The sequence below is a fragment of the Arachis hypogaea genome, chromosome 2, assembly GCF_003086295.3.
Source record: "Arachis hypogaea cultivar Tifrunner chromosome 2, arahy.Tifrunner.gnm2.J5K5, whole genome shotgun sequence".
Taxonomy (NCBI): Eukaryota; Viridiplantae; Streptophyta; class Magnoliopsida; order Fabales; family Fabaceae; genus Arachis; species Arachis hypogaea.
Window position 1 is genome coordinate 84707181 of NC_092037.1, and position 13044 is coordinate 84720224.

The window sequence follows — 13044 nt, forward strand, 5'->3', positions numbered from 1 at the left end:
ATTATTGTCTTATTTAAGTATATAAATTTAGTTTTAATACTACAGCCTTTTAATAAATTTATACATTTAAATAATTTTTTAAGAGATTGAATTAAAATTTAATTATTTTTAATAATTTGATATTATAAAATTAAATAGATATATAAATTATATTAGTACATAATAATGAAACATTTGAGGATAAGATATTTTCTATATATCATAATTTTTGGTATACAAAGAATGATTTAGTGCTAATCCATGTAGTTGTTGATGACAATGTCGTAGATGACAATGGATTAGCCATTTTTATTTTTACATTATTTTTTGTGTATTATTTTTTATATTACGCTACTTTAGTGTGTTGAGTTTTTCTTTATTCCAAAAAAACTTTTGAAGTACCTAAATTTTCTTTTATTTTAAAATTTTGGGTTTCAATAGATTAAAGCCTAGTGAAATCCCTTCATACCATCAGAAAAGGAACCAATAACACATGCAAATATTTGTTAAGGAAAAAACAACATGCAAGGTTTTAACTAAAAAAAATAAAACTTATCTAGAGTCAAAAAAATAAATTGAGTGAATGTATGTTTTAAGAGTGTTTATGGTCATGGCGGCGAAGGCCGTGAAGATGTTGGAGAGAGGGAGGGAGTACATGAGGAGGCCCTCAGAGAACTGAAAAGCAACGCGCTTGGCGCCGGTGGAAAGAACACGCCAAACGCATTTGTAGACCTCGAAGTTGTAGTTGTGAGGGAGAACGGAGATGGCGGCATTGAGGGCCGCGTTGTTGAGGATGGAATCGGGGATTTGGTTCTTCACAAGCTACTTCGGCATTGGCTTTGGCTTAGCTTGCTCAACCTCCATTGACCAATCAACCTTCTTCCCTCTCTAATTTTCTGTAAACCCTTTTTTTCCTTAGCCTTTCTGAAACTCATTCGGCCACCTTCTAACTTCCTCACTTAAGGGTACTCACGTACAACCCGCTCAGCGGCACCAAAAATGATACACCAGCTCCGAAAGTGGACTTGAAAACGGATTCGGTGTGGGTTGGGGAGAAGCGTAGGGAGGTGGAAGGGAAAGACAGCCGGTGACATCACCTATGGCGCTTTCTATGTCGAAGACTTCTCCGCCGCTGCGCTCTCCATCGACCTCCTCATCCAGTACGGCCACAGCTGCCTTGTCCTCATCGATTCCACCACCATCCCCTGTCTCTACGTCTTTGTCGACATCAAAATCGACGTTTCCCATTTGGTTGATACCGTTAAATTGAACCTCGAATCTTGCGCCCAGAACCTCATATTAGATGGTATTATTCAGTTTGCATATGCAATTAGGGCTGTGAAGCCAGAATTGGAGAAATCAATGTTAAGGGTTTTGGTACCGCATTCCAAGCCTCTTTCGGCCGGTGAGGTTCTTCGCTGAACTGCTCCCAAGGTTTCATTAATAGATTCGTTTAGTGAGAATCCTGAGAATAGCATTTTGGTATTTGTAGCTGATGGAAGGTTTCATCTTGAGGCGGTCATGATAGTTAATCTTGGGATTAAGGCTTTTAAGTATGACCCTTACATTGGAATGTTGTTTCTGAAAGAGTATGATCACGTGGGAATGAAGGAATCTAGGAAAGGTGCGATTTTGAGAGCGAGGGAGGAAGCTCGGAATTGGGGAGTTATTTTGGGGACTTTGGGTAGGCAAGAAAATCCTAAGATTCTGGAGAGATTGGAAAAGAATATGAAGGAAAAAGGGTTCTTTTACACTATTTCTTGATGTCTGAGATTAGCCCTCCAAAGATTGCATTGTTTGAGGACTCCGTGGATGCTTGGATTCAGATTGCTTGTCCTCGGTTATCGATTGATTGGGGTGATACTTTTTGGGAAACCAGTGCTCAATCTCCTACGAGTCAGAGATCGCGTTGAGGGTGATACCTGGCTGGTGGGAGACAAAGAAAAATGTGTTGCTGGCAAAAGTGCAGGAAAGTTGTGAAGATGGTGGTGTAAGTTGCCAGAAGAGTGGTTATTCTTCCTGTGAGTGTAGCTGTGGAGAAGATGAAAATGGAAATGAAAAGAGCGATTTTGGTGGTGAATATCTAATGGACTATTCTCAAGACAGTGGGGAGTGGAATTCCTCTTATGCGAAGAAGTCCTCTCGTCCTGTAAGGAGAATTTCTGTATCTTCGGTTGCAACTAGTGCCATTTCTCAGCAGTCTTAAACTTTTTATAGGTTATAGATTTCGATATTTTGTTAGTTGTTGGATATTGGCTTTTGCCTCCAAACAACATTGGATGTTTAGGGAGAAAACATAGTATGATGTGATACAATACAATACATCATCTCATGATGTGCGATTTGTTGTTCTACTATTGTTAAACGGTGCGATGCACGGTTTTATATTTAAATTTGACACATTGAATCGGAAATAATATTTTATAATAATAAATATTCAGATATAATAATTGATCCTAATTATATTCTAACAATCAAAGTAGTTAAAATGAACTCAGTGAGTACTCTAAATTTATACCCACTTTTATCAAATAATAACTCCACTCCTTGAATTCTTGTTAGCATAATATATATATCCTCAAATTTAGTCTATAAATACGCCAGCAGCGCAGTGCTTGCAACTCATATATAATGTATTGAGTAATTAACAAATATATTGGTGTATTCGTTTATGTTTTACGACATAAAATTATTGTCTTATTTAAGTATATAAATTTAATTTTAATACTACAGTCTTTTAATAAATTTATACATTTAAATAATTTTTAAGAGATTGAATTAAAATTTAATTATTTTTAATAATTTGATGTTATAAAATTAAATAGATATATAAATTATATTGGTACATAAAAATGAAACATTTGAGGATAAGATATTTTCTATATACCAGAATTTTTGGTATACAAAGAATGATTTAGTGCTAATCCATGTAGTTGTTATTGACAATATCGTAGATGACAATGGTTTAGCAATTTTTATTTTTACATTATTTTTTGTGTATTATTTTTTTATATTACGCTACTTTTGTATGTTAAGTTTTTCTTTATTCAAAAAAACTTTTGAAGTACGTAAATTTTCTCTTATTTTAAAATTTTGGGTTTCAATAGATTGAAGCCTAGTGAAATCCCTTCACACAAGGAACCAATAACACATGCAAATATTTGTTAATGAAAAAACAACATGCAAGGTTTTAACTGAAAAAAATAAAACTTATCTAGAGTAAAAAAAATTGAGTGAATGTATGTTTTAAGGGTGTTTATGTTCATGGCGGCGAAGGCAGTGAAGATGTCAGAGAGAGGGAGGGAGTACATGAGGAGGCCCTCGGGGAACTGAAGGGCAACACACTTGGTGCCGGCGGAAAGAACGCGCCAAACGCATTTGTGGACCTCAAAGTTGTAGTTGTGAAGGAGAACGGAAATGGCAGCATCGAGGGCTGCATTGTTGAGGAGGGAATCGGGGATTTGGTTCTTCAGAAACCGCTTCAGCGTTGGCATTGGCTTTGGCTTAGCTTGCTCCACCTCCATCGACCAATCAACCTTCTTCCCTCTCTAATATTCTGTAAACCCTTTTTTTCCTTAGCCTTTCTGAAACTCACTCGACCACCTTCTACCTTCCTTACCTAAGGATACTCGCGTACGACCCGCTCAGCGGCGGCAAAAACGATACACGAGCACCGAAAGTGGATATGAAAACGAATTCGGCGTGGGTTGGGGAGAAGTGGAGGGAGGTGGAAGGGAAAGATAGCCGGTGACGTCACCTGCGGCGCTTGTTATGTCGACGACTTCTCCGCCGCTGCGCTCTCCACCGACCTCCTCATCCACTACGGCCACAGCTGCCTTGTCCCCATCGATTCCACCACCATCCCCTGTCTCTACGTCTTTGTCAACATCAAAATCGACGTTTTCCATTTGGTTGATACCGTTAAATTGAACATCAAATCTTGCACCCAGAACCTCGTATTAGCTGGTATTATTCAGATTGCATATGCAATTAGGGCTGCGAAGCCGGAATTGGAGAAATCAATGTTAAGGGTTTTGGTATCTCAGTCCAAGCCTCTTTCAGCCGGTGAGGTTCTTCGCTGCACTGCTCCCAAGGTTTCATTAATGCATTCGTGTAGTGAGAATCCTGAGAATAGCGTTTTGGTATTTGTAGCTGTGGAAGGTTTCATCTTGAGGCGATCATGATAGCAAATCTTGTGATTAAGGCTTTTAGGTATGACCCTTACATTGGGATGTAATTTCTGAAAGAGTATCATCACGTGGGAATGAAGAAATCTAGGAAAGGTGCGATTTTGAGAGCGAGGGAGGAAGCTCGGAATTGGGGTGTTATTTTGGAGACTTTGGGTAGGCAAGGAAACTCTAAGATTCTAGAGAGATTGGAAAAGAATATGAAAGAAAAATGGTTCCTTTACACTATTTTCTCGATGTCTGAGATTAGCCGTGCAAGGATCGCATTGTTTGAGGACTTCGTAGATGCTTGGATTCAGATTGCTTGTCTTCGGTTATCGATTGATTGGGGTGATGCTTTTGGAAAACCAGTGCTCAGTCCCGTTCGAGACAGAGATCGCGTTGGGGGTGATACCTGGTTGGTGGGAGAAGAAGAAAAATGTGTTTGTGGCAAAGGTGCAGGAAGGTTGTGAAGATGGGGGTGTAAGTTGCCAGAAGAGTGGTGTTTCTTACTGTGAGTGTAGCTGTGGAGAAGATGAAAATGGAAATAAAAAGAGCGATTTTGGTGGTGAATATCCAATGGACTATTCTCAAGACGGTGGGGAATGGAATTCCTCTTATGTGAAGAAGTCCTCTCGTTCTGTAAGGAGAATTTCTGTATCTTCGGTTGCAACTAGTGCCATTTCTCAGCAGTCTTAAACTTTTGATAGGTTATAGATTTTGATATTTTGCTAGTTGTTGGATATTGGCTTTTGCCTCTAAACAACATTGGATGTTTAGGGAGAAAACATAGTGTGATGTGATACAATACAATACATCATCTCATGATGTGCGATTTGTTGTTTTACTAGTGTTAAACGGTGCGATGCACAGTTTTATATTTAAATTTGACACATTGAATCGGAAAAAATATTTTATAATAATAAATATTCAGATATACTAATTGATCCTAATTATATTCTAACAATCAAAGTAGTTAAAATGAACTCGGTGAGTACTCTAAATTTATACCCACTTTTATCAAATAATAACTCCACTCCTTGAATTCTTGTTAGCATAATATATATATCCTCAAATTTAGTCTATAAATATGCCAGCAGCGCAGTGCTTGCAACTCATATATAATGTATTGAGTAATTAACAAATATGTTGGTGTATTCGTTTATGTTTTATGACATAAAATTATTGTCTTATTTAAGTATATAAATTTAATTTTAATACTACAGTCTTTTAATCAATTTATACATTTAAATAATTTTTTAAGATATTGAATTAAAATTTAATTATTTTTAATAATTTGATGTTATAAATTTAAATAGATATATAAATTATATTGGTACATAAAAATGAAACATTTGAGGATAAGATATTTTCTATATACCAGAATTTTTGGTATACAAAGAATGATTTAGTGCTAATCCATGTAGTTGTTATTGACAATATCGTAGATGATAATGTATTAGCCATTTTTATTTTTACATTATTTTTTGTGTATTATTTTTTTATATTACTCTACTTTTATGTGTTGAGTTTCTGTTTATTCAAAAAAACTTTTGAAGTACCTAAATTTTTTCTTATTTTAAAATTTTGGGTTTCAATAGATTGAAGCCTAGTGAAATCCCTTCACACAATCAGAAAAGGAACCAATAACACTTGCAAATATTTGTTAATGAAAAAACAACATGCAAGGTTTTAACTGACAAAAATAAAACTTATCTAGAGTAAAAAAAATTGAGTGAATGTATGTTTTAAGGGTGTTTATGTTCATGGCGACGAAGGCAGCGAAGATCTCGGAGAAAGGGAGGGAGTACATGAGGAGGCCCTCGGGGAACTGAAGGGCAACGCTCTTGGCGCCGGCGGAAAGAACGCGCCAAACGCATTTGTGGACCTCAAAGTTGTAGTTGTGAAGGAGAATGGAGATGGCGGCGTTGAGGGCCGCGTCGTTGAGGAGGGAATCGGGGATTTGGTTCTTCAGAAACCGCTTCGGCGTTGGCTTTGGCTTAGCTTGCTCCACCTCCATCGACCAATCAACCTTCTTCCCTGTCTAAAATTCAGTAAACCCTTTTTTTTCTTTAGCCTTTTTGAAACTCTCTCGACCACCTTCTAGCTTCCTTACCTAAGGGTACTCGCGTACAACCCGCTCAACAGCGCCAAAAATGATACATCAGCACCGAAAGTGGACTTGAAAACGGATTCGGCGTGGGTTGGGGAGAAGCGGAGGGAGCTAGAAGGGAAAGACAGCCGGTGACGTCACCTACGGCGCTTGTTATGTCAACGACTTCTCTGCCGCTGCGCTCTCCACTGACCTCCTCATCCACTACGGCCACAGCTGCCTTGTCCCCATCGATTCCACCACCATCTCCTGTCTCTACGTCTTTGTCGACATCAAAATCAACGTTTCCCATTTGGTTGATACTGTTAAATTGAACCTCGAATCTTGCGCCCAGAACCTCGTATTAGCTGGTATTATTCAGTTTGCATATGCAATTAGGGCGGCGAAGCCGGAATTGGAGAAATCAATGTTAAGGGTTTTGGTACCGCAGTCCAAGAATTTTTCGGCCGGTGAGGTTCCTCGATGCACTGCTCCCAAGGTTTCATTAATGGATTGTTTAGTGAGAATCCATGTTTTGGTATTTGTAGCTGATGGAAGGTTTCATCTTGAGGCGATCATGATAGCTAATCTAGGGATTAAGGCTTTTAGGTATGACCCTTAGATTGGGATGTTGTTTCTGAAAGAGTATGATAACGTGGGAATGAAGGTATCTAGGAAAGGTACGATTTTGAGAGCGAGGGGGAAGCTCGGAATTGGGGTGTTGTTTTGGGAACTTCGGGTAGGCAAGGAAAACCTAAGATTCTGGAGAGATTGGTAAAGAATATGAAGGAAAAATGGTTCCTTTACACTATTTTCTTGATGTCTGACATTAGCCCTGTAAGGATTGCATTGTTTGAGGACTCCGTGGATGCTTGGATTCAGATTGCTTGTCCTCAGTTATCGATTGATTGGGGTGATACTTTTTAGAAAACCAGTGTTTAATCCCCTTTGAGGCAGAGATCACGTTGGGGGTGATACCTGGCTGGTGGGAGAAGAAGAAAAATGTGTTGGTTGCAAAGGTACAGGAAGGTTCTGAAGATGGTGGTGTAAGTTGCTAGAAGAGTGCTGATTCTTCCAGTGAGTGTAGCTGTGGAGAAGATGAAAATGGAAATGAAAAGAGCGATTTTGGTAGTGAATATCCAATGGACTATTCTCAAGACGGTGGGGAGTGGAATTCCTCTTATGTGAATAAGTCCTCTCGTCTTGTAAGGAGAATTTCTGTATCTTCGGTTGCAACTAGTGCCATTTCTCAGCAGTCTTAAAATTTCTATAGGTTATAGATTTCGATATTTGTTAGTTGTTGGATATTGGCTTTTGCCTCTAAACAACATTGGAAGTTTATGTAGAAAATATAGTATGATGTGATACAATACAATACATCATCTCATGATGTGTGATTTGTTATTTTACTAGTGTTAACGGTGCGATGCACAGTTTTATAATAATAAATATTCAGATATATTAATTGATCCTAATTAATTCTAACAATCCAAGTAGTTAAAATGTAATCAGTGAGGACTCTAAATTTATACCCACTTTATCAAATAATAACTCCACTCCTTGAATTTTGTTAGCATAATATATATCCTCAAATTTAGTCTATAAATACGCCAGAAGCGCAGTGCTTGCAACTCATATATAATGTATTGAGTAATTAACAAATATGTTGGTGTATTCGTTTATGTTTTACGACATAAAATTATTGTCTTGTTTAAGTATATAAATTTAATTTAATACTACAGTCTTTTAATAAATTTATACATTTAAATAATTTTTTAGAGATTGAATTAAAATTTAATTATTTTTAATATTTAATTTATAAAATTAAATAATATATAAATTATATGGTACATAAAATGAAACATTTAGGATAAGATTTTTCTATATACCAGAATTTTTGGTATACAAAGAATAATTTAGTGCTAATCCATGTAGTTGTTAATGACAATGTCCTAGATGACAATGGATTAGCCATTTTTATTTTTACATTATTTTTTGTGTATTATTTTTTTTATATTACTCTACATTAGTGTGTTGAGTTTTTCTTTATTTAAAAAAAAACTTTTAAAGTAACTAAATTTTTTTTATTTTAAAATTTTGAGTTTTAATAGATTGAAGCCTAGTGAAATTCCTTCACACCATCAGAAAAGGAACCAATAACACATGCAAATGTTTGTTAACGAAAAAACAACATGCAAGGTTTTAACTGAAAAACATAAAACTTATCTAGAGTCCAAAAAATAAATTGAGGGAATGTATGTTTTAAGGGTGTTTATGGGCATTGCGGCGAAGGCAGTGAAGATGTCGGAGAGAGGGAGGAAGTACATGAGGAGGCCCTCGGGGAACTAAAAGGCAACGCGCTTGGCGCCGGTATAAAGAACGCGCCGAACGCATTTGTGGACCTCGAAGTTGTAGTTGTGAGGGAGAACGGAGATGGAAGCGTTGAGGGCCGCGTCATTGAGGATGGAATCGGGAACTCGGTTCTTCACAAACTGCTTCGGCGTTGGCTTTGGCTTAGCTTGCTCCACCTCCATCGACCAATCAACCTTCTTCCTTCTCTAATCTTCTGTAAACCCATTTTTTTCCTTAGCCTTTCTGAAACTCACTCGGCCACCTTCTACCTTCCACACTTAAAGGGTACTCACGTACAACCCGCTCAGCGGTGTGAAAAACAAAACACTAGCACCGAAGGTGGACTTGAAAATGAATTCGGTGTGGGTTGGGGAGAAGCGGAGGGAGGTGGAAGGGAAAGACAGCCGTTGACGTCACCTACGACACTTGTTATGTCGGCGACTTCTCCACCGCTGCACTCTCTGCCGATCTCCTCATCCATTACGGCCACAGCTGCCTTGTCCTTATCGATTCCACCACCATCCCCTGTCTCTACATCTTTGTCGACAACAAAATCAACGTTTCCCATTTCGTTGATACCGTTAAATTGAACCTCGAATCTCGCGCCCAGAACCTCGTATTAGATGGTATATTCAGTTTACATTTCAAATAGGGTGCGAAGCTGAATTGGAGAAATCAGATTTAGGGTTTTGGTACCGCAGTCCAAGCCTCTTTCGGCCGGTGAGGTTCTTGCCTGTGTTGCTCCCAAAGTTTTATTAATTGATTCATTTAGTGAGAATCTTGAGAATAGCATTTTGGTATTTGTACCTGATGGAAGGTTTCATCTTGAGGCGATCATGATAGCTAATCTTGGGATTAAGGCTTTTAGGTATGACCCTTACATTGAGAAGAAGTTTCTGGAAGAGTATGATCACGTGGGAATAAAGGAATCTAGGAAAGGTGCAATTTTGAGAGCGGGGGAGGAAGCTCGGAATTGGGGTGTTGTTTTGGGGACTTTGGGTAGGCAAGGAAAACCTAAGATTCTGGAGATATTGGAAAAGAATATGAAGGAAAAAGGGTTCCTTTACACTGTTTTCTTGATGTCTGAGATTAGCCCTGCAAGGATTGCATTGTTTGAGGACACCGTGGATGCTTGGATTCAGATTTCTTGTCCTCGGTTATCGATTGATTGGGGTGATGTTTTTGGAAAACCAGTGCTCAATCCCTTCAAGGTAGAGATCGCGTTGGGGGTGATACCTGGCTGGTGGGAGAAGAAAAACTGTGTTGGTGGCAAAGCTGCAAGAAGTTTGTCAAGATTGCAGTGTAAGTTGCCAGAAGAGAGGTGATTCTTCCTGTGAGTGTAGCTGTAGAGAAGATGAAAATGGAAATGGAAAGAGCGATTTTAGTGGTGAATATCCAATCGAGTATTATTCTCAAGATGGTGGGGAGTGGAATTCCTCTTATGTGAAGAAGTCTTCTCGTCCTGTAAGGAGAATTTCTGTATCTTCGGTTGCTACTAGTGCCATTTTTCAGCAGTCTTAAACTTTCTATAGGTTATAGATTTCGATATTTTTAGTTGCTGGATATTGGCTTTTACCTCTAAACAACATTGGATGTTTAGGAGAAAACAGAGTATGATGTGATACAATACAATACATCATCTCATGATGTGCGATTTGTTGTTTTACTAGTGTTAAACGGTGTGATGCACAGTTTTATATTTAAAATTGATACGTTGAATCGAAAATAATATTTTATAATAATAAATATTCAGATATACTAATTGATCATAATTATATTCTAACAATCAAAGTAATTAAAATGCACTCAGTGAGTACTCTAAATTTATACCCACTTTTATCAAATAATAACACCACTCCATGAATTCTTGTTAGCATTATATATATATATATATATATATATATATATATATACACACACTCTCAAATTTAGTCTATAAATACACCAACAGCGCAGTGCTTGCAACTCAAATATAATGTTTTGAGTAATTAACAAATACGTTAGTGTATTCGTTTATGTTTTACGACATAAAATTATTGTCTTATTTAAGTATATAAATTTAATTTTAATACTACAGTCTTTTAATAAATTTATACATTTAAGTAATTTTTTAAGAGATTGAATTAAAATTTAATTATTTTTAATAATTTGATGTTATAAAATTAAATAGATATATAAATTATATTGGTACATAAAAATAAAACATTTGAGGATAGGATATTTTCTATATACCAGAATTTTTGGTATACAAAGAATGATTTAGTGCTAATCCATGTAGTTGTTAATGACCATGTCGTAGATGACAATGGATTAGCCATTTTTATTTTTACATTATTTTTTGTGTATTATTTTTTTATATTACTCTACTTTAGTGTGTTGAGTTTTTCTTTATTCAAAAAAAACTTTTGAAGTACCTGAATTTTCTTTTATTTTAAAATTTTGGGTTTCAATAGAGTGAAGCCTAGTGAAATCCCTTCACACCATTAGAAATGGAACCAATAACACATGCAAAAGTTTTTTAACGAAAAAACATGCAAGGTTTTAACTGAAAAAAAATAAAACTTATCTAGAGTCAAAAAAATAAATTGAGTTAATGTATGTTTAAAGGGTGTTTATGGTCATGGCGGCGAAAGCAGTGAAGATGTCGGAGAGAGGGAGGGAGTACATGAGGAGGCCTTCGGAGAACTGAAGGGCAACGCGCTTGGTGCCGGTGGAAAGAACGCGCCAAACGCATTTGTGGACCTCGAAGTTGTAGTTGTGAGGGAGAACGGAGATGGCGGCGTTGAGGGCCGCGTCGTTGAGGATGGAATCAGGGATTTGGTTCTTCACAAACCGCTTCGGCGTCGGCTTTGGCTTAGCTTGCTCCACCTCCATCGACCAATCAACCTTCTTCCCTCTCTAATCTTCTGTAAACCCTTTTTTTCCTTAGCCTTTCTGAAACTCACTCGGCCACTTTCTACCTTTCTCGCTTAAGGGTACTCACGTACAACCCACTCAGTGGCGCCAAAAATGAAACACCTGCACCGAAGGGGACTTGAAAATGACTTCGGTGTGGGTTGGCGAGAATCGGAGGGAGGTGGAAGGGAAAGACAGCCGATAACGTCACCTATGGCGCTTGTTGTGTTGATGACTTCTCCGCCGCTGTGCTCTCCGCTGACCTCCTCATCCACTATGGCCACAGCTGCCTTGTCTCCATCAATTCCACCACCATCCCCTGTCTCTACGTCTTCGTCGACATCAAAATTAACGTTTTCCATTTGGTTGATACCGTTAAATTGAACCTCGAATCTCGTGCCCAGAACCTCATATTAGGTGGTACTATTCAGTTTGCCTCTTGCAATTAGGGCTGCAAAGCTGAAACTAGAGAAATTAGGGTTTAGGGTTTTGGTACCGCAGTCCAAGCCTCTTTCGGCCTGTGAGGTTCTTGGCTGCACTGCTCCCAAGGCTTCATTAATGGATTCGTTTAGTGAGAATCTTGAGAATAGCGTTTTGGTATTTGTACCTGATGGAAGGTTTCATCTTGAGGCGATCATGATAGCTAATCTTGGGATTAAGGCTTTTAGGTATGACCCTTACATTGAGAAGTAGTTTCTGGAAGAGTATGATCACGTGAGAATGAAAGAATCTAGGAAAGGTGCGGTTTTGAGAGTGAGGGAGGAAGCTTGGAATTGAGGTGTTGTTTTAGGGACTTTGGGTAGGCAAGGAAACCCTAAGATTCTGGAGATATTGGAAAAGAATATGAAAGAAAAAGGGTTCCTTTACACTGTTTTCTTGATTTCTGAGATTAGCCCTACAAGGATTGCATTGTTTGAGGACTCCGTGGATGATTGGATTCAGATTGCTTATCCTCGGTTATCGATTGATTGGGGTGATACTTTTAGGAAACCAGTGCTCAATCCCTTCGAGGTAGAGATCACGTTGGGGGTGATACCTGGCTGGTGGGAGAAGAAGAAAAATGTGTTGGTGGCAAAGCTGCAGGAAGGTTGTGAAGATGGTTGTGTAAGTTGCCAGAAGAGTGGTGATTCTTCCTGTGAGTGTAGCTGTGGAGAAGATGAAAATGGAAATGGAAAGAGCGATTTCGGTGGTGAATATCCATTGGACTATTATTCTCAAGATGGTGGGGAGTGGAATTCCTCTTATGTGAAGAAGTCCTCTCGTCCTGTAAGGTGAATTTTTGTGTCTTCGGTTGCTACTAGTGCCATTTCTCAGCAGTCTTAAACTTTCTATAGGTTATAGATTTCTATATTTTCTAAGTTGCTGGATATTGGCTTTTACCTCTAAACAACATTGGATGTTTAGGGAGAAAACATATTATGATGTGATACAATACAATACATAATCTCATGATGTGCGATTTATTGTTTTACTAGTGTTAATAGGTGTGATGCACAGTTTTATATTTAAATTTGACACGTTGAATCGAAAATAATATTTTATAATAATTAATACTCAGAT

General features: G+C 37.9%; 4 pseudogenes; all 4 read left to right on the plus strand.

Annotated features, from left to right (window-relative positions):
- Positions 1-472: 472 nt before the first annotated feature.
- On the plus strand, positions 473-10131 carry LOC112727166 (uncharacterized; annotated as a pseudogene).
- Positions 2066-4844, plus strand: LOC112727174 (uncharacterized; annotated as a pseudogene).
- On the plus strand, positions 5127-7499 carry LOC112727183 (uncharacterized; annotated as a pseudogene).
- Positions 10132-11078: 947 nt separating the features above from the next.
- Positions 11079-12811, plus strand: LOC112727202 (uncharacterized; annotated as a pseudogene).
- The last annotated feature ends 233 nt before the right edge of the window (positions 12812-13044 follow it).